This window comes from Sus scrofa, chromosome 6 (assembly GCF_000003025.6).
Source record: "Sus scrofa isolate TJ Tabasco breed Duroc chromosome 6, Sscrofa11.1, whole genome shotgun sequence".
NCBI classification, from domain to species: domain Eukaryota; kingdom Metazoa; phylum Chordata; class Mammalia; order Artiodactyla; family Suidae; genus Sus; species Sus scrofa.
The window spans coordinates 101,904,037-101,925,064 of NC_010448.4; positions in this window are offsets into that span (position 1 = coordinate 101,904,037).

The window sequence follows — 21,028 nt, forward strand, 5'->3', positions numbered from 1 at the left end:
GTGGATAGGTTCATTTGTGTCATATTTTAGATGCACATATAAGGATAACATATGGTATTTGTCTTTCACTTTATGACTTGCTCCACTTAGTATTATAATCTCTAGTTGCATCCGTGTTGGTGCAAATGGCATTATTTTGTTATTTTTTATGGCCAAATAGTATTCCATTGTATATATGTACCACATCTTCTTAATCCATTCATCTGTCGGTGGACATTTAGGTTGTTTTCATGTCTTGGCTGTTGTGAATAGTGCTGCTATGAACATAGGTCACTCACTGCTTTTTAATGGACTCTTGCTAACCAGTTTGAATTTCTTTAGATTTAGGAAGGGAAAGCTAGGATTAGCTTTCCCTCCTATTCTTTTTTTTTTTTTTTTGGTCTTTTTAGGGCCACATCCACAGCACATGGAAGGTCCCAGGTTAGGGGTCGAATCAGAGCTGAAGCTGTGCCCAGCAATGCGGGATCCAAGCCATGCCCATGACCTACACCACAGCTCATGCAACACCAGATTTTTAACCCACTGATCAAGGTCAGGGATTGAACCTGTATCCTCATGGATACTGGTCGGGTTTGTTACTGCTGAACCACAATGGGAACTCCCCCTCCTATTCTTTTTTTTTTGTCTTTTTAGGGCTGCACCCCCAGCATATGGAGGTTCCCAGGCTAAAGGCTGAATTGGAGCTGTAGTTGCTGGCCTGATCCCAGTCATGTCTGTGACCACAGCACACGGCAAGCTGGATTCTTAACCCACTGAGCAAGGCCAGGGATGGAACCTGCATCCTCATGGTTTCCGCTGAGCCACAACTGGAGCTCCCCCCACCCCCAATTCCTGATGGATTTTCCTGCCCTTGTTATTCACCACTAACCTTTACTGAAATAGCCACTGCAGCATCCTCATCTGACTGTTCCCATGTAACATAAAGGCTCTGTGTTCCACTGAGCACACCTGAAAAGCTTACTGTGGATTTTTGTGCCTTGGCCCCATCTTTTTAATAGATTGTGGGCTTTTTCAGGACAGGGATCTTTTTGGAATGCTAAACTCATGTGCGCTAAATAAAATATGTGTTGCTGGGCTGAAGGTTTTTTTTTTTTTTTTTTTTTCCTTAAGAAATATAAACACCAAAGATGTCTAAACACTGGGATAGTTCTGAAAGAATTCCGTTATTACAACCATCCATCTTGTAATCACACAGCTGCAGTAATAGGAAGACAGTCTACTTCAGACAATGCGTAATATGCAGGGGATGAGAGGCTGTGTCCTGGTGGTCCAAGCTCTGTGATCAGTTGGCGTGATGGGGTTTGTAAGAGGTATATGAAAAATGACTGTATCTGAAGTCATTCAACATTAGGAAAATCTCACATGCTATGTGGAACAAAGGTCATTCACCCCAGAGCAAGAGAGATTCTAGGTGTACAGAAGGCATAGTCTGTAAAGAAAGATGAAGGTGGAGCAAGCAGAGGACACGGATGGATCTTAAAAGTCACTTCTGATGGAGACTTTTTTCACACTCCTGCTTACAGTAATGATATCCACAAAATCTCTGTCCATAGTTCACATTTTCTCTACCTCTTAAAATGCACTAAATATGTAATGCCTAGTTTTGAAATTTTTTTGCACACACATTATGTCAGATATATCAAGTGTGTTTATGGTATTAAATATTTGGAATATTATGTATGACTTTTGTTCATTTGCAGATAAAACCAAGTAGTTTTAATGGATATGAATTGATTATAGATACTCAATACATTCTTCAATTGATTTGTACTAAACAATAGAGTTTGTAAATTTTCCTTAATTCTTACCACACTCTATGCCTAAAAGGTACTGTTACCTTTTGGGCTAAAGTGTCTTCCTAAAATATTGTGTTATTTTGAAGTTAAGATTTGTAAACTTCTGAAATATTAACCTGGAAGCAGTCAGTTCACAGACATTCTGAGTAAACCCTTTACTGTATTTCTGTAGTTACCAATAGACTTAAAACTCATCTAAAAAATCATGGTGAGTTGTGTCTCCACCTATATATTATGTTTTACGCCATCACTTTTTTTCCTTTTTATTGAAGTATAGTTGGTTTACAATGTTGTGTTAGTTCCAGGTATATGACAAAGCAAAAAGTTATATATATATTTTTTCAGAGTATTTTTCCATTATAGCTTATTCCAAGGTAGTGGATATCATTCCCTGAGCTAAACAGTAGGTCCTTGTTTATCTATTAGTATTTGTTTATCTATTAGTATCTAACTTGCATCTGTTAGTTTCAAACTCGTAATTTATTTCTCCCCCTGCTACCTTTCCCCTTTGGCAACCATGTTTTTTTTTTTTTTTTTTCCTATGTCTATGAGTCTATTTCTGATTCGAAAATAAGTTCATTTGTATCATTTTTAAAAAAAATATTCCACATATAAGTGATATCATGTGATATTTGTCTCTTTTTGTCTGCCTTAGTATAATCTTTAGGACCATCGATGCTCCTGCAAATGGCATTATTTCATTATTTTTTGTGGCTGAGTAGGATTCCATTGCGTGTGTGTGTGTGTGTGTGTGTGTGGTGTGTGTAGATCACATCTGCTGGGGGACCCAGGCTCACACATTTTCCTGGATGGTTTCTTCATGTCACTAACAGCAGCTTCTAACCTCCACTGGATGGGCACTGGGCTTGTCACGACATAGTTCCCAATCCCTAGGAAGGGGCCAGACATGTACTATGAATGAATGAAGGCCCTGTTTTGTTTGAAGTATTAGGAATTCTGAATTAATCACTCCTAGCCTATGATGTTCAATGAAGACTTACAAACAATTTATACTAGCCCGTTCCAGTCCTGAGTGCAAGCAGTTCTCCAGGGATTGACCTACTTCATAGATGCAGTGTGTGTTCTTTGGTTATGATCTTTGGGGCTGGTGTGTTATGAAACAAATTAACATCTTGGCTTCAAGTGGCTATTGTGTTGAGGTTGTGGGCCAATGGTATTTTCTCACCAAAGGAGAGGAGAATAATAATTGCTCTCTATTTTGGAAACCAGACGATGAGGTAATGGCATAACAGCTCTGTCATCCTTAATCCAGAAGAGGTGATAATAAATTAAACGTGGTGTGCCAATGTTGCTGAGTCCAAGCTTATACTGCTCACCTCCTGATGGGCCAATAAATCGTGGGATGAGTTGTTGGGGCAAGAAATAGTGACTTTCTTCAGAAAGCCAGCAGACCAAAAAGATGGTGGACTAGTGTCTCAAAGAACCATCTTAATTGAGAGAGAATCCAGGCTTTTTTTATAGTAAAAGAGGAGGGGGTGTGGCTGGTTATTACAAATTTCTTGGCGTCAGAATCCTCTGTTCTTATCTCTGTCCACATAGATCAGGTCATGATGTTCTTATAAACCTCCAAGACAAATGTTATTCTCTGCTCTGCAAGCTTTTATGTCTGTATGAACGGAAAGGTGTTAATATACCTTTAAAGGTCAGAGCCTTGAGACAAGGGTATTCTATATATTTCAAGTTATAGACAACATTCGTAATGTGTAGCAAAAGCATAGAATACAGAGGTTAAAGTAAAAGAAAGAAATCTTGTATGGAGTCAAATTTGTTCCTCCCAGTATACTAGGTGTTGAAAATCTATCTTATAGGTTAAGTCAAGTCAAAGATAGAATCCAAGAAATCTGTGGAGGTCATGGAAATTTGAGCTCTCATTTGCTTCCTACCTTCTCATTCCCAAGAAGGGTAACTTGCAGAGGATTTTTGACCTGCAAAGGCAAGCATCTTTCTCTCCTAGTGACAAAGAAATAGATTTTTTTCTGGAGTGCAGTGTGCATATTTGGGATTCAAAGGAAGCTGCAGAGACATGTTAGGAATAATGTGCCACTGTCATTTGTAATTTTTAGTGACTGCTATTCCTTCTTTAAATAGCTTCCCTGTACATTTGATACACATTTTTTTGGTCCTGTTTTTTTTTTTCCCTGGGATGTTTCATTGAAATGAAAATCGAGGTTATGCTCTGGTGGCTCTTTATAGGAGGAGTACAATGTTCTCTCCTTGTTTAATAATACTCCTTGTGACCTTACATGTATGTTCCTGATCTTTGATGGGTGGCTACTTAACATTTTGCAGTAAGAGAAAATGCCTGGAAGCTTTTCTTACCCTTCTAATGACAGGAACCCTACAGCTCAGAGCTGACATTTGTAATGGAAATTTTTAGGCAGCATTAATCTTGGGTCCAGTTTCTCCTGGGTCACTATGCATGGGCAGCACCTGTCAACCTTAACAAGAACCAGGTGGGCAGACACTGCAGGGGCCATGGCCCAGGGCTGCAGGAGGAAACGCAAGAGAGCAGGTCTCTGAAATTTCTGATGTAGAAAGCGCCCAGACCTGGAGGTTTTAGGGTCTAGAATTAATTGAAAACAGAAAGAATGAATCTTATATTTGAGTAAGAGAAGCGATCTCTTTGTTCAGAAAAGTTTCACTGGGTAGGAAGTCTTGGATCTTTGAAGAGAGGTTTGAGAATCTAGGTCGAGTAAAAAGTGTTTTCACAGCTTTGCCTGCATAAGGCTGAGAAAGCTCTCCAATATGAAATAATAAGACAACTATTTATCTCTAGAGAAGTATTATGTTTCTAAAAAGACCATTTATGAATATTACAAAAGATGCAAACCCATGTTGTTTATCAATTCCTTGATCAATCCCAAACTAAGGCCTCTAAAGATCCAGAGAAGTAAAAATGTTTTAGTAGCCAACCCAGCACATGCAAATTAAGGTGAAATCAATTTTAAATGGTAAAGTAAGTGTGGAGGAGTCAAAGAAGTTCTGACTTGTTTCCCAAAATGACTATTTTCAAGTGTTTTTTCCCAACCTGAAAGATCAGATTATTTAAAAAGTAATTAAGAAGGGATGGGAGGTTGCATTTCTTTGTCCTAAGCTTAGATACAGTCTGCATTCTGGATACTTCTGTGCTAAACAGATGCCTCTAGGAGAAAGATACTTCTTTTCATAATAGATACATGGGTGGAGTTACTTGGTGGCAAAATCTGTCCTTGAGATGAAGTACAATGCTGTCACCTGGTGACCACATTCTGAAATTACAGTAATATCTTCCTCTAGGGCTCCAGTTGGCTGTGCTTCCTACCTCAACCTTAGGCAACATCCTAACAAGGTAGCACTAGAGCAATAAGTAGTATCAAAGAGCAAATCCCATGTAGCTTTCCCAGCTTACAGATGAGAAATCCAGACCTTAGTTCAAATGGCACAGCCAGAAGGCCCTGGTTTAGGCCTACTTAACAGTCCATTTCATGGTGTAAGTAGGCACGTGGAGCCAGCCAAGTTGGATTGAAGTGGCAGCTCTGCAATCTACTAGCTCTGAGATCTTGGGCAAATGACCAAAACTGGCTGAATCCTGATTTCCTCACCTATTAAATGAGAATTCCATTAGATTCTACCTCATGGGGTTCTTGGGACGAATGAACGGCATAATAGGTGTAATTTGCAGACATGATTGAGACATGCCTGGCCGAGGACAAAGTGTTGTTGGAATAAATGTAGTAATGGGCTCAAGAGTGCCTTGATCATTTACAGAACCATACAAGCGCAGGACATGAGTCATGGTCAGTTGTAATCAAATGATGGAGAAGAAGAAAAAATAACACACTCTCCCCATTTCCTTCTTCCTCTTTGGGAAGAGGCCACATTGCTCTTGATCCACCTCATTGCCTCATTCTCCTGTCTCTCTTCTATATTCTAAAGCTCTGCTTTGTGGAGTTTCTTGCAGAGGCTCAGCTGTTCAAGGTAGCTAGAGCTCTTGAAACGACTGTCGAAACTGGTGGTTTTTTTTTTTTTTTTCCTGTTATTGTGTTTTTGATTTTCAGGACCACACGTGTGGCATATGGAAGTTCCCAGACTAGGGGTCAAATTGGAGCTGCAGCTGCAGCCTACACCACAGCCACAGCAACTCGGTTCTGAGCCGTGTCTGTGACCTACACTGCAGCTCACGGCAATGCCAGATCCTTTACCCACTGAGCGAGGCCAGGGATTGAACCCACATCCTCATGGATACTAGTTGGGTTTGTTACTGCTGAGCCCCTGTGAGTTATTTGGTTTTGACTCCTGACGTGCCAAGATAGAGTTAACTGGTGATGCTGCTGCTGTCAGCACTTCATGCAGCCACGTTAGCAAAACAGGTTCCAACCTGCAGAGACCATCAAACTGCTTCCTCTGCATCTGGGAACTTGCGCACATGTAACCTGGGGAGGTCTAATGTGGAAAATATAATCTAACCTTGATGTGCACTTGACATGGAATGAGTTTCCTTTCTGGTCCTGCTGGCTCAAAGGCTGGCCAGGCAAACGATCTCATGTATTGGGTCTGTTTTCTACCTGCAAAGGCATGGTGGAGCATGCCAGGACTTACTTAAGTTAAACACACACACACACACACACCCACCCCTTCCTATGTTCCTTTTTTGTGGTTACTTCTAATGCCTGAAAATGAAAACAGTTTCAGCCTGCAATGAAGGCCTGTATGGTGTGCAGAGAGACACAGCATGCATGGCTGGTTCTAATGGCCACGTTTGTTGGGCACCAGGTGGTGGACAGAGGGTGGATAGAGCAGACCCTGTGGCTGGTGTACTGAGTCTGCATGAGGTAGAAGAGTGTCTTAGCGTGTTTTCCCACAGAAGCAGATTCTGGACGAGGATTTGCTTTCACATTGTTTACTTGAGGGCTGATCTCAGGCAATAGCGGGAGAGTGGATATTGTGATAGGAGGGAGAAGGAAGCTGATAAAGCTGGATGCTCAAACATGTTTCTACTGCAAATGGAGGGCAAATTGAGCTTAATTCTGCTGGGGGACTTAGTTCTGGGAAACAGGATGTGCACCTCAGAATTATGGCACCATCCATCAGTCCCGGTTCCAGGTCGGCTGCTCCCTGGCCTGTTGATTCACCCAATTTTGCCTTCAGGAAGGATGGCAGGTGCAGGCAGTCTGAACGTGGGCCACCAGGCATGACACGGGTTAAGAGCCTGGGCAGCATGGTTAGGGGACTCCCCACCCCTCTCAGTCTAGAAAGCCAAATTTGATGGGAGAGGAGCACACAAAATTCTAGAAAAGAATTAGATGGAAACCAATGTTTCTTTATTTGGCATTTTTACTTGAGTGTCTTCAGCAAGTCTGATACATCACCTAGATGATGTGCTTGAGGAGATCATTTTGGAGGTGAAGAGGTAAGTGACCACAGGCCACTGGGGGAGATGGGCAGAGTGGATGTCCAGGCAACATTTGCTTTTGCCCTGTACCCAGTGCATCTCCTGATGATCCAGGAGGGACTATGTGGAGAGGGAAGATACCCAGAGGAGAGGTTAATCCTAGGTCATCACCAAAAACAAGCCAAGGGCCTCTGAAACCCTCTCTTGCTAACACCAAGCCATGGATTTTATTGTTTTTGGTGAGCGAGGGTGACCAAGACAAAAATGGGAGGAAAGGACCACATGCCCATTGTTGCCACTCTGCAGCCGGGCTGGTTCTCACCCTGGCTCTGCACTAAGTGGGGTTGAAATCTTGACCTCCCTGTGGCTTAGTTTCCTCATTGGGTACCTGCCTCATGGGGCTGCAGTGAGGATTAGAGCAGGTATTTTCAGCTGAGCCTGTAAGCCTGCAGTGGGAGGCTGCCACCCTCAATGGGCCCTGGGGCCATCTTGCTCCACCTAATTAAGGGAGAAGAGGAAGAACCACTTTGAGGGGAAATCTGGAGTTAGCCCACCTCTCTAGCTCCATGATCAAGACGTTGTCTTTTTTTTTTTTTTTGGTTGTTGTTGTTGCTATTTCTTGGGCCGCTCCCGCGGCAAATGGATGTTCCCAGGCTAGGGGTTAATTGGAGCTGTAGCCACCGGCCTACGCCAGAGCCACAGCAACGTGGGATCCGAGCCGCGTCTGCAACCTACACCACAGCTCACGGCAACGCCGGATCATTAACCCACTGAGCAAGGGCAGGGATCGAACCCGCAACCTCATGGTTCCTAGTCGGATTCGTTAACCACTGCGCCACGACGGGAACTCCAAGACGTTGTCTTGATCCTGATCCATTCTTTGGGGACAGTGAGAGAGGAAAAGGAGGCAGAGGGAGGGAAGAAAGAAAAGAAGCAGGGGATAGAAAGGGGAAGACAGAGGTTTGAACTCTGCCTGTAAGTTGGACTGTGTCAAGAAAGGTCTATTTTCATTTTATTTCAGCAGTTTTAACCCGACAGTTATGTGGTGGTGAAGAGGAGTGTAAAAAGTTTTAAAGTGCCCCTCTCCCCTTTTAAGTTGTGGACATTCTTGGATATATCCAGAGATGGGGTTTCTGTCTTTCTCTATACAGGAAGAACTTTAAAAATATCTTCATATGGTTGTCGGTGTGTGTATGTGTGCACGTGTGTAGGTGTGTGTGTATGGGTATGTGTGTGTATGGATGTGTGTGTGTGCATATATTGTGTGTGTATGTGAGTGTGTACACACATGAAGATAGTCATTGAGAATTCCTGCTTCCACCAGTTCTTATCATCCACTCGCCACTGCAACAGGTAATCACTTTTATGAATATTTCTCTCTCTCTCTTTCTTTTTTTTCTTCCCCTTTTCTGGTCATAGCTGCAGGTTACGGAAGTTCCCAGGTCAGGGACTGAATCTGAGCCACAGCTGCGGGAACTGGATCCCTAACGCACTGTGCAACAGTGGGAAGTCCTATGAGTCTCGTATATACTTCCAGAGTCTCTTTATGCAAGTGAAGCAAATATGACTATGCATTGAAGGAGGGAATGAAAAGCTTTCCATGTGCTTGAGGGCTCTCTGCTCATGGTCCTTGGACCCTTAGCTTTAGTCAAGGAAGAACTTAGTTAACCCTACATAAATTGGGTGTATATTTGCAGAACTAGTTGAAAATGAAAAATTCCTTTGTGCTCAGAAGAAGGATCTGTTTTTGATTTTTGTCCCTTTTGTCAGGAGGAGGTTACCTTTTTTGATTAAGCTTGGTGTTTAGAGAACTATTTTGAAAGATGTTTTATGGATATCAACGTTCCTGTTAATTCCTTATAGGTAGACTTTATGGCAGGAAAGAGATCTCTTTGCTCCTGAAAGCAAGCTAAGGCCCTTTTAACTCCTTAAGTCTCCCAGGGAGAAACTGCATGAAAACAGCCATTAGGAAAACCATGTAAAATGCAGGACAGTGAGTTTCCTTTCCTGGGGGCCCTGAGTTCTTGAACAGGTGGCTGGGGGCACACAGCATGTGCATGGCCAGTGGGCCTTTGCTGGCAGCCTGTAATTTCATAAGTGGTGCTTCTGACTTGAGAAACCATAGGTTTTAACAGCTTTGACTTCCGGAACAGGCATCATACGCACTTAGCATTTTCAGAGCTCATGCATCTTGACTCTACTAAAAGTCTCCAACCTACGAATGTGTCCCTACATGCGATGCAACCTCCAGCCTGTAGCGCCCCCCCCCTTCCTTCTTCACTCCCCTCATCCTCCCATCTGCTGCTTCTTACTGGAAAGGGACAGAATCCATAAAGAGATTCCTTTGCACTTCCCTAGTGCAACCTTTTCCTGAGCTTTTCCCATAAATGCCAATGTCGTCTAGATCACTCCCATTTGGGATTTAAAATCAATGACCTTATCACAAATGAATAAGAACATATCATTTCTCTTTTGAATCATGACTCAAGTGACATATTTTTCCCGAACCATGCCGGGCTAGGCCCAGGTGATTTGCATGCCCTTCTGCAAACTGTGCTTCTGGTAGAAACAAATATAAAGCTGGAAAGTGACTAGATTCTGTCCCCGGTGCTTACCCCCTTTTCCTTCCTTCATATACATGATGCTGGACCAAATCTCCCTCGTCTCATGGAACTACCCCTGGAGACCATGCGGGCTCCATGGAGACCAGGAAGCCACACCTTCCCCATCACTTGAGTTATGATGTTAATTCCTGGAGGCAGGAGATGTTCTTCTTAGGAAGTTGCACATTTTACACGTTCACAGAAGTGGCCAAAGTTTCAGATGGCTATGATTGTTTTTGGAGTTTCAGCCTTGGTGAGCAGAAATGGGATTTTGCTCTCTTGTTACAGAATCCCTTCAAGACAATAAGCTCTTGAATCCCTATCTTTCTGCAGGGAAAACGTAATTTTGTAATTTAAGGTATTCCAACCTTTAAAAAAAATTAAAATTCTGTCTATTTTGGGTTCACAGTCAAAGAGTTCCCCTTCACTATCTTTTTTTTTGCTGGAAGTAGCCTAATTCTGTGGGGCTTACACACCACTCTGTGTGCGGGGAGCAGTGTGTGGCTTGTGCTGGCAGCGCTGATGACAGCTGGTGCTGGAGTTTTCTCAGGAGAGCGCCTGGCCTCCCCCTGCCAGCTTAGGCTGGGCTCAGCTCTGCCTCTTGCTGTCCATGCTCTGAGAGTCGGTCTTAGCCTCATCTGCTGTTTGGTCAAGACCTTGGGTTTCCATGCTATGGCTTTCACCCCGAGTCCCCTCACCCAGCTACACAGTGCCCTTTCACTTCTTGGGTGCATGGGGGATTTTTAGAATTCACTCTTCCCCCAAGGGAGCTTCAAGGGGCTGGGCACAGAGGTGGAGGTGGAAAGACCGAAGCCTTTTCTTTGCCCAGAACCCCCTGCCAACAGCTCAGTTCCACCATCCTTATTGCTATGAGGGTTTCTGGGAGCTGCCTCATTCCTCATTCCTTCCCATGACTTCCGAATCCCAAACCTCTGGGGCCCAGCCCTCACATCTGATGTGCCCTGCTCCCCTCCCAAGCCTGGAAGTGCTTGTGCCTCAGCTCTGCGTGGTGGGGAGGCGGCTCTTCTTCCATCATGTTTTCTTTCCAACCAAATCCTAAGACCAGGGAGTTCCCTCGTGGTCTAATGGCTTTTACCACTGCAGCCAGGGCTCAATCCCTGGTCTGGGAACTGAGATCCCACATCAAACTGCTGCACACCCCAGCCAAAACAAAAACAAAAACAGACCAGCACACACTTCTGTTTTCAGTCCTTCCTATTTTGTTCTTATTTATTTGTCTCTTTCATCACTGCACACAGTTACAATTTTTTTCTTGTGATAGAAACTTGTGTAAGATCTACTCTCTTAGCAACTTTCAAATATACAATAAACACAGTATTTTTAATTTAATTTAATTTTATTATATGTATATATGTATTTTTTTTGTTGTTTTTTGGGGGGCCACACCCATGGCATATGGAAGTTCCCAGGCCAGGGGGTCTAATCCGAGCTACAACTGCAGGTCTACACCACAGCCACAGCAATGTGGGATCCGAGCTGAATCTGCGACCTACACCACAGCTCATGGCAATGCCAGATCCTTAACCTACTGAGCAAGGCCAGGGATCGAGCCCACAACCTCATGGTTCCTAGGTGGTTTCATTTCCGCTGCGCTATGGTGGGAACTCCCATACAGTATAGTTAACTACGACCACCATGTGGTACATTCTATCTCCAGAATTTATTTATCTTAAAACTGGGAGTTTGTGTTTCTTGACCACTCTCACCTGTTTACCCACATCCCACCTGCCATCTCTGGCAAAACCACAATCTGCTCTCTGTACCTATAAGGTTTTTTTTTTCGATTTCACATGTAAGTGATAGGATATAGTACTTGGCTTTACATACTGCCCCCAAGGTCCATCCAGGGTGTTGCAAATGGCAGGATTTCCTCTTTTTTTTTTTAATGGTTGGATAATATTCCATCATAAATATGTACCACACTTTGTTCATCCCTTCATTCATTGACAGACACTTAGGTTGATTTCTACATCTTGGCTGTTGGAAATGATGCTGCCGTGCACGTGGGGGTGCAGATATATTTTTAGGGTAGTGTTTTCATTTCCTTCAGATAATACCCAAGTTCTGTTCTTGATCAACAACAAAGGCAACTTGGTAGAATTCCAGACATTTCTTTCCCAAGTGCCTGCCTCTTTCAAATCCTTTGTTCTTTGAGGCTGTCATGCTTCCCGTATAGTTCAAGGTTCATTCAGAAGGTGACTATTCTAGTTTCAAATGATGCAACTGACAAGGGCTTAATCTCTAGAATATATAAACAACTTATACAACCCAACAGCAAAAAAGCCAATCAATCAATGGAAAAATGGGCAAAAGACCTGAATAGACATTTCTCCAAAGAAGATATACAGATGGCCAAAAAACGCATGAAAAAATGCTCAACATCGCTGATTATAAGAGAAATGCAAATCAAAACTACCATGAGATACCACCTCACACCAGTCAGAATGGCCATCATTAATAAATCCACAAATAGCAAGTGCTGGAGGGGCTGTGGAGAAAAGGGAACCCTCCTGCACTGCTGGTGGGAATGTAAACTGGTACAGCCACTATGGAGAACAGTTTGGAGATACCTTAGAAATCTATACATAGAACTTCCATATGACCCTGCAATCCCACTCTTGGGCATCTATCCAGACAAAACTCTACTTAAAAGAGACACATGCACCCGCATGTTCATTGCAGCACTATTCACAATAGCCAGGACATGGAAACAACCCAAATGTCCATCGACAGAGGATTGGATTCGGAAGAGGTGGTATATATACACAATGGAATACTACTCAGCCATACAAAAGAATGACATCATGCCATTTGTAGCAACATGGATGGAACTAGAGAATCTCATCCTGAGTGAAATGAGCCAGAAAGACAAAGACAAATGCCATATGATATCACTTATAACTGGAATCTAATATCCAGCACAAATGAACATCTCCTCAGAAAAGAAAATCATGGACTTGGAGAAGAGACTTGTGGCTGCCTGATGGGAGAGGGAGGGAGTGGGAGGGATCGGGAGCTTGGGCTTATCAGACACAACTTAGAATAGATTTACAAGGAGATCCTGCTGAATAGCATTGAGAACTATGTCTAGATACTCATGTTGCAACAGAAGAAAGGGTGGGGGAAAAATGTAATTGTAATGTATACATGTAAGGATAACCTGACCCCCTTGCTGTACAGTGGGAAAATAAAAAAAAAAAAAAAGAAGGTGACTAAAGAAGGTGACTATTCTGTTCTGGGCTGGCTTAGCTCTCCTGTGCAGCCATGAAGCTACTGATTCACAGCTCTCAGGGGCTCAGGAAATATGAAAAATGCAGAAAAAGAAGAGCCTGGTTGTTACCTCGCACATCAGCACGGCCAGGCACCAACCGGTGGTAACAAATGGTCCCTCATGGCTTTTCACGGCCAACACACTGTTCATGAATGTATAGCTGCTCACTGCCTTGGTGCTTCATTTTGAGGCATTTTGCAGATTCATTGTCTCATTATATCCAGCAGTCCCACTGCATTATCCATGTTGCATGTCCTGGCACAAATGTTCATGATGGATATGGAAACTAAAGAAGAAATTGTTGTCCCCAAATAGAAAGATAGTACAGAAATGAAGGGTTATTTTTTGTTTGTTTGTTTGTTTTTTGGATTTTTTGTTTTTTTTTCCTCTAGGAGTTGATTCAGGTTTTGCGGGGCCTGAAGCTTATTTAAAAATCGAGATTCTCTGTAAGGAAAAGAATATAAAATTACATGGAATTCCATTACATAAAATGGAAAATTTAGATATGAAATGGGGGGGGTATTACCAGAAAACATTCCAAAACCGAGGCAGCAGTAACTTAGCAAATGACTTCAAGCTACCCAAATATATCCCCCTAAACCCTTTTCAAAAGGGCATCCAAATCGACTTTCTTCTAATCAGAGCCCCAACATTCTCACAGCCACTGCAGGGTTACCCTGAGTGAGAGGGAGTGGATGGGCATGAGTGGAAAGATACAGCCATCTTCAGAAACCGTGGCTAAAATATTTTACTTTTGCCCATTTTACAAGAGCAGACAACCCTGTCTGGGACTACGAAGGGTTGGGTGCCAAGGAGGAACCCCAAAGGGTCATGAGCTCCGTGAAAACCCCACTCTGCCCACATGGAGGGGCCGTCTATTGATACTTCTAAATGACAACAGGCAACTCATGAAAAATGGGCAGGGTGTGCTCTTGCCATCGATGGTAAATAGTGAGAAGTGAGGAAAGGTGATGGGCAAGACAGGATGCTTGTGCAAGCTGGGCTCACGCAGGGCCTCACTGCTAATGTGAGAGGCTGGTTCCCCCGAAGGTAACACAAGACCAGGCTGCGTTTATTTCAGAGTCTTGTACGTGCTGAAAGAACTGTTGATTTTTTTTGTCACCAACTGGGAAACTGGGGATGGCTTTGCTGGTTCGAAGCCTGCCTATAAGGCATCTCAGGGCACAGAAGTGGCTGTATAGTCAGGGCTCTGCAACAGAGGCTGAGCACTGGTGTGGGTTAATCCTTGGCCCTGTCAATGCCCCCCCGCCCCCAAAGGATAAACAGACCATTAGGGTGGACCCTCATCTGATGTGACTGGAGTCACAGTCAGGGGATCAGGACAGAGACACACCCAGAGGGAAGACCGTGTGAGGACATGAGAAGGTGACATCTACAAGCCAAGGATACTGACCTCAGAAGGAACCAACCTGTTGACACGTTAACCTAGGACTCGTCGCCTCCACATTTGTGAGAAATTAACTTCTGTTGCTTCAGCCACCCCATTTGTGGTGCTTTGTTATGGCCACCCTGGCTAATTCAGGCCTTTCCCCAAGCTATTCCCCCCTTTCAAGGACTCAGCCCCAGAGGGCAGGGAGCCCAGAGGCTTCTGTCAAAATAGATCAGTCTCCTGGCCACAGAGCGAGGAACAGAAAGATGTGATGCGGCTGGAAGGTGCAGAGGGCAGGAAGGCAGAGATCCACCAGGACGAAGGGCAAATAGAGAAAACACAGCTGAAGAAAAAGAAAAAAGAAGGGTTGCCTACAGAACATCTGTTCACAAAGAAAACAAGAATGTGCCTTTGTTTTAAAACTTCCAAGGCCTGATGCACACTCTTATTTAGTGGAAATGTATCTGGAGAGCTGCAATCTTGAATTTCTCACAGAACTCATGAAACTAAAAATAGCCTTTCAGGATCTAATCTATTGATAGGCACAGAGTTCTGGCATTTGACTTGCAATTGAGATAAGTTGCCTCCAAGTTAATTATAGGTCTATGGTTTGAACAGCTAGATTCAGAATCTTCCAGGACATTTATCAAGAGCTTAGGAAAAAGCATTGTGCTAAGTGTCCTGTAGGACAGAGGTTTTAGATAAGATGTTTTATGGGATTGGTGCCCCAATGCTCCCACCAAAAATAGTATTTGAGCAATCCCGCAACTCCCATTTACCTAAAATACCCAGTATAGGCATCATGCATATGGCAGCATTTAAGATACCTTGTTTTCAGTGAAGTAAACAGTCGGATGGTCCTTAGGTAGGTATTTGGGCCCAGCGCCGGTGTAGTTACTGTCTATGTCCACGAGGTGGCAAGCATGGCCAGGAAGAGGCTGCGGGAGTCACTAGGTGTCAGTCTCCAGGTTGGCCCACTGGTGAGGTCTCACCAGGTTCTTGGAGGAGGGCCAGAGACTGGGATTCCATAGTCGTGCTTCCTATGAGTAGGGAAAAGGATGAGGTCAGAGGACAGTGAGCTGGGAGGCAGTCATGGGGAGGGGAGGGAGGAGATAAACCAAATTTAAGCATAAAGCCTGGAGAGGGGAGATGGGGCTGTTTTGATACAGAGTTGAGGCATGGAGGGGGCACCACAGAGACAGGAGGAACATCAGGGAACCCGAACACCAGGTAAAAAGGTGAAAGGCTGAGAGACACCAGGCAGCAGAGTCTGGAGGAGGCAGGAAGAGGAGGGGTCCATGTCAGGGCAGCCAGAGGAGACCCTGGGTATCAAATCCATCATGCTAGTCCTGGACTCTTGTCCATGATCCTTGGTGTTTCCAGGAGAGGTAGCTGCAAGGATGGATTCTGACTTACTGGATTTTGAAGAAGGCGCAGGGCACGGAAGACAGCAGATTAAGCCACGTTCACAGCTGGTTCAGAGCACGGCAGTACTTCTGATGGGCTGGAGCAGAGCTTGGTGGGAAGGGGTGGGGAGATGAGTTTTTAAAACTAGGGGTTTGCCCTCCTGGAGAGTCCTTGGATGCTCAGCCAAGCACTGTGGGTTGCTTGGTTGAATAGGAATGAGGTAGTCGTTAAGGTTTTTTAAGTAAGAAAAATGATGTATACAGGTGCTTGGGAAAGACCAATTTGAAGTGAAATACAAAACTGATTTGAAGGACAGGGATGTGATGTGGTGAGAGTGGTTCCAAAGCTTTAAAAATAGTTTAGATGTATGGAATTAAGAGCCCAGTATGGTGATGGTATTTGAAAAAATTGGGACATGTTGAAAGGATTAGTGGCTTATGTATAATGGAGACAAAAGAAACTTAGGAGTGTTTTTATACTGGTTCTTAGCAGAACTTTAAAACATATATACAGACACTGACACAATGAGATTATATAAATTTGGAGCAAGAGTTAAAAAAATGCTAACCCTGAGATGCATTTAGATATTCTACTTAACTATTTTCTGCCAAAGGTGTTCTCTGAGACATGGACATAACTCTCATCCCACATGTTTTACTTTGTAATCAAATCTTCAGGAGTGTGTAGGTGGCCTTGACTTACTTCATGGTTTCAAAGTAGTTTAGACATGTTGGCATCATTAGAATTCCCCAGGTATCCTAGATATCTGTCTGTACTTATCCTGGATACAAATAGACTTAGAAGAATATTGTTCCAACTCAGAACATGCCACCCAGCCCCAGCCCCACCAGGTTAAAGGATACAAAAGCATTGTTTTGATTTCCCTTCCTTTTCTTCTCCCTGGGGCTCCAGCTCTGCTACCTTTTTTCTTTTTTCCCCTTTTCTTTTTACCTTTTTTTTTTCTTTTCACCGCTCCACCCTCAGCATTTGGAAGTTCCCAGCCTAGGGGTTGAATTGGAGCTGCAGCTTCCAGCCTCCACCACAGCAACGCCAGATCTGAGCCGCATCTATAACCTACACGGAAGCTTGTGGCAATGCTGGATCCTTAACCCACTGAGGGAGGCCAGGGATTGAATCCGCATCCTCACGGAGACAGTACTGATTTCTTAACCCTCTAAGCCACAGTGGGAACTCTTCTACAGCCACTTTTTTTTTTTTTTTAATTCCAAATTCCAATTTCTTTTTTTTATTACTCAAATGAATTTATCACATCTGTAGTTGTATAATGATCATAACAATCTGATTTCCCTTAATCTGGTTTTAAGCCATAACTTTTTTTTTTAAGTTAATCTGCTAAATCCTTCCTGTAATAGACAAAGTCTTTGATATATTTTCTTTGGACACATAAAGATCCAGGAAATAAATAGACCCAGAAATCCAACATTTGTTGGAAGTTTTTGGTTCCAATCTCTTGAGCATTTTGAAATTTAATTTGACTAAAATTTAAAAAAGAGTAAGATGGAGTTCCCATCATGGCGCAGTGGTGAATGAACTTGACTCCTGTCCATGAGGATGCAGGTTCAATCCCTGGCCTCGCTCAGTGGGTTAAGGATCAGGCACTGCCATGAGCTGCGGTGTAGGTGGCAGACATGGCTCAGATCCCGCGTTGCTGTGGCTGTGGTGTAGGCCAGCAGCTACAGCTCTGATTCAACCCCTAGCCTGGGAGCCTCCATATGCCACAGGGGCAGCCCTAAAAAATAATAAATAAATAAATAAATAAATAAATAAATAAGAGTAAGCTGATCTCCATGGGGTGAGTCTCACATCAACAGTATGACACAGGATTAATGTCTTTCCTAGTCAGAAATAGGTCCACCATGTCTCTCTTTTAAATGATGATCAATGTTGGTTAGGGGTGGGGTAGCACCGTCATTTCCAGACTTATAAAAAGCTATCAGGACATGGCTTTAGAAATGCACTTAGAATCTGCATGATGTTAAATCTTTCTAGCATCTTTGAGGTAATCTAGTAGAGTCTATCTAGTTCCTCACAAGTGCTCTGGTTTATTACCCAAGAGCATAGCCTACTGGCTGGGAGACTTGGATGTAATCTAGGTTAGATGGTCATCTTGATGTGTTACCCATGGTTCCAACAGAGGACTGTATCTTTGGTCATGGACATAAAGAGCAATAACCTGGGTATTTTGACATGTGCGCTATGGGAACTTGCCATTTCATCGCACTGCAGCCCCGAGTTTCAAGCTATGTGCTTGGCTAAGAGTTTTAAAACACTCACTGAGACACATGTTAAGGTTTAAAATTAGGATGAAAACTGGCTTTCTATCCATGGAAAACTATGTTCTAGAAATGGAGTTTTGTCAACTGAAAAAAAAAGCATAGGAGTTTCTGTTGTGGCTCAGTGGTAATGAACCCAACTAGTATCCATGAGGATATGGGTTCGATCCCTGGCCTCCCTTGGTGGGTGAAGGATCCAGCATTGCCTTGAGCTGCGGTGTAGGTGGCAGATGAGGCTCAGATCCTGTGTTGCTGTGGCTGTGGCATAGGCCAGCAACTTTGATTCAACCCCCTAGCCCGGGAACTTCCATGTTCCTTGTGTGTGGCCCTAAAAAAAAAGAAAAAAAAAAAAAAAAAAAAAAGGTACAACCTAAAAGTTGAGAATTATTTTTTTATAATGATTTTTATATTTTCCATTATAGCTGGTTTACAGTGTTCTGTCAGTTTTCTACTGTACAACAAGGTGACCCAGTTACACATACATGTATACATTCTTTTTGCTCACATTATCATGCTCCATCATAAGTGACTAGATATAGCTCCCAGTGCTACACAGCAGGATCTCATTGCTTATCCATGCCAAAGGCAATAGTTTGCATCTATTAACCCCACATTCCCAGTCCCTCCTCCTCCCCCTCTTTGGCAACCACAAGTCTGTTCTCCATCAAAAGTTGAGAATTATGTTTCATTTGGTGGATATTCTGGGGATGTAAGCCCAGAATGACAGCCTCTCAGATAGTGCTGAGGGACTGCTCCAAAGAGGTAAGGGAGGAGCCAGGACTTGTAGGGGGTTTTTGCAACAAAGACTGGGTAATTGGACTATCCAAAGATTACTGTTAATGAAAGAAAACCAGTGGTCTCCAGTTAATGAATTTAGACTTTTCTATGTATGGGAACGTGCAAGAGTCCGGGTTTATTGAAATCATTCCTTTGATAAGCATCTTAGCTATGTAGGGCCAGTATCCTGAGTTCCCTTAGGACTCTCCAAAGGGGCAGCTGTAATGCGATGGCTTGATGGCTACAACATCGTTTGTTTACTGAAATGGCGTCAACATTTTTTTCACCCACAGCTCCGTGTTCATGCTTCCACGTCTCTCTTCATCACCATTGTCGCCATTGCTTCTCTTTGAGGTTTTTCTCTCCTCAGCTCTTAAAATTTCTACCGCACCCTGGCCATCCCATTAGCATATGTGTGCTCATTCCAGTCCACCTTCTGCTGAGCTGTGGGCTGCAATTTATCTTGACCTTTCTTTTCATATCTTGCTTGATATTCAGTGGCATAAATTATGTTTGCATTTTTTTCCCCTCTTAGCATACCAGAGCCTTTTACTTCCCTTCCAACCCCTGGCAGAGGATAGATGTATCAAGAGTCTGTTTTAAAGTCAACAAAACAGAAATAATTAGAAAAGCTTGGATGGAGACCTAGTTTTAGATCGGCTCTATCAGAACTATGTTTTGTCATAACAGCTGCTCTCTAATCAACCCTTCTAGTGGCTGTAAAAGCCCTGTGTTCTTCTGTTTTAACTTTGCTGATGCTGTACTTCCTTCTGGGATGTCTGAGCAAGAGACTAGGACCCTATGCTTACCCCTGTCGTGTACCCAAGGAGGCGTAAGAATAGCAACAATGCTGTCTTATAAAACTGGGCTGTGGTCCTTTATTTTTACAATCCTAATTAATTTCCATGGGGGATCTTTTTTGGTACCTAAAACAAAAACAGAGTTTAGTTCTCAGTTAAGCGTGTTAATAATTTAGTGTCAGGAAAGCTGAGAAGGAGGCAGTCCTAAGACTTAAGACTTTGGTCTCAGGTTGTGTTGGTTCTAATTTCATGGTCATTCCCAGAGGATTGGGCTGAGTTATTTGAACGTCATCAGTTGGCTTTAGCAAACCCATTCATGTTTGACAAAAGCTCAGGGTTCTTTACAGGGAGGTTATTTATATATGTAATTGACAAGTACTAATCAGAAAGGACCACTGGTTGGTTTATTGTGGGAGGTTCCCTAAAGGTCTCCCCCAGCAGCCTTTTGTTCCTTTCGATCCAATTGCCACATGTATTTGAAAACAGTAGGGGCTAGTCCTTGAAAATACTTTATTTACTCATTTATTATTTCATTAAGCATTTGACTACCTACAAAGAAATTTATTTAGTGTTTCTGTTATTAAGCAAAGCTTTAGAGTTTGATGAATTTAGAAAAGTGTAGTCAGGAAGGATATGTTAATTCCTTCATGGGATTAAAAATCAGGTTACCTGGGTTCTTGCCCTGAATGCATTCTTTATGAGTTGGCTGAGTGTGGGCACATAATTAGGCTCAACTTTGGATTACTTATTTGTCAAATGAGGATATTATCTACCTGCTTGGCATCATAGGATTTTGGCAAGGATAAAGGGAAATAATTTGTGTAAAATTGTTTTGCTAAATTGTAAAATGTTGTATAAGTGTAAAGGCATTGGCATTGGCTTCTAGCAGTTTAGTCAGATGGTATAACTTCTAAGACTTTAAGCTTATTATTATTATTGTTTTTTCATTTCTAGGGCCTAACCCACCATGTATGGAAGTTCCCAGGCTAGGGGTCCAATCAGAGCGGCAGCTGCCAGGGTACGCCACAGCCAGAGCAATCCTGTAGGATCTGAGCTACGCCTGTGACCTACACCACAGTTCCTGGCAACCCTGGATCCTTAACCCACCGACCAAGGCCAGGGATCAGACCCACATTCTCATGAATACTAGTCAGGTTCATTACCACTGAGTCATGACGGGAACTCCAAGCTTATTTTTAAAACATTAAAAAATTGTGTTTGTCAGCAAAAGTATACATTTGGCTTTCAAAAAAGCACTTGGAAACATCTTTTGTGTC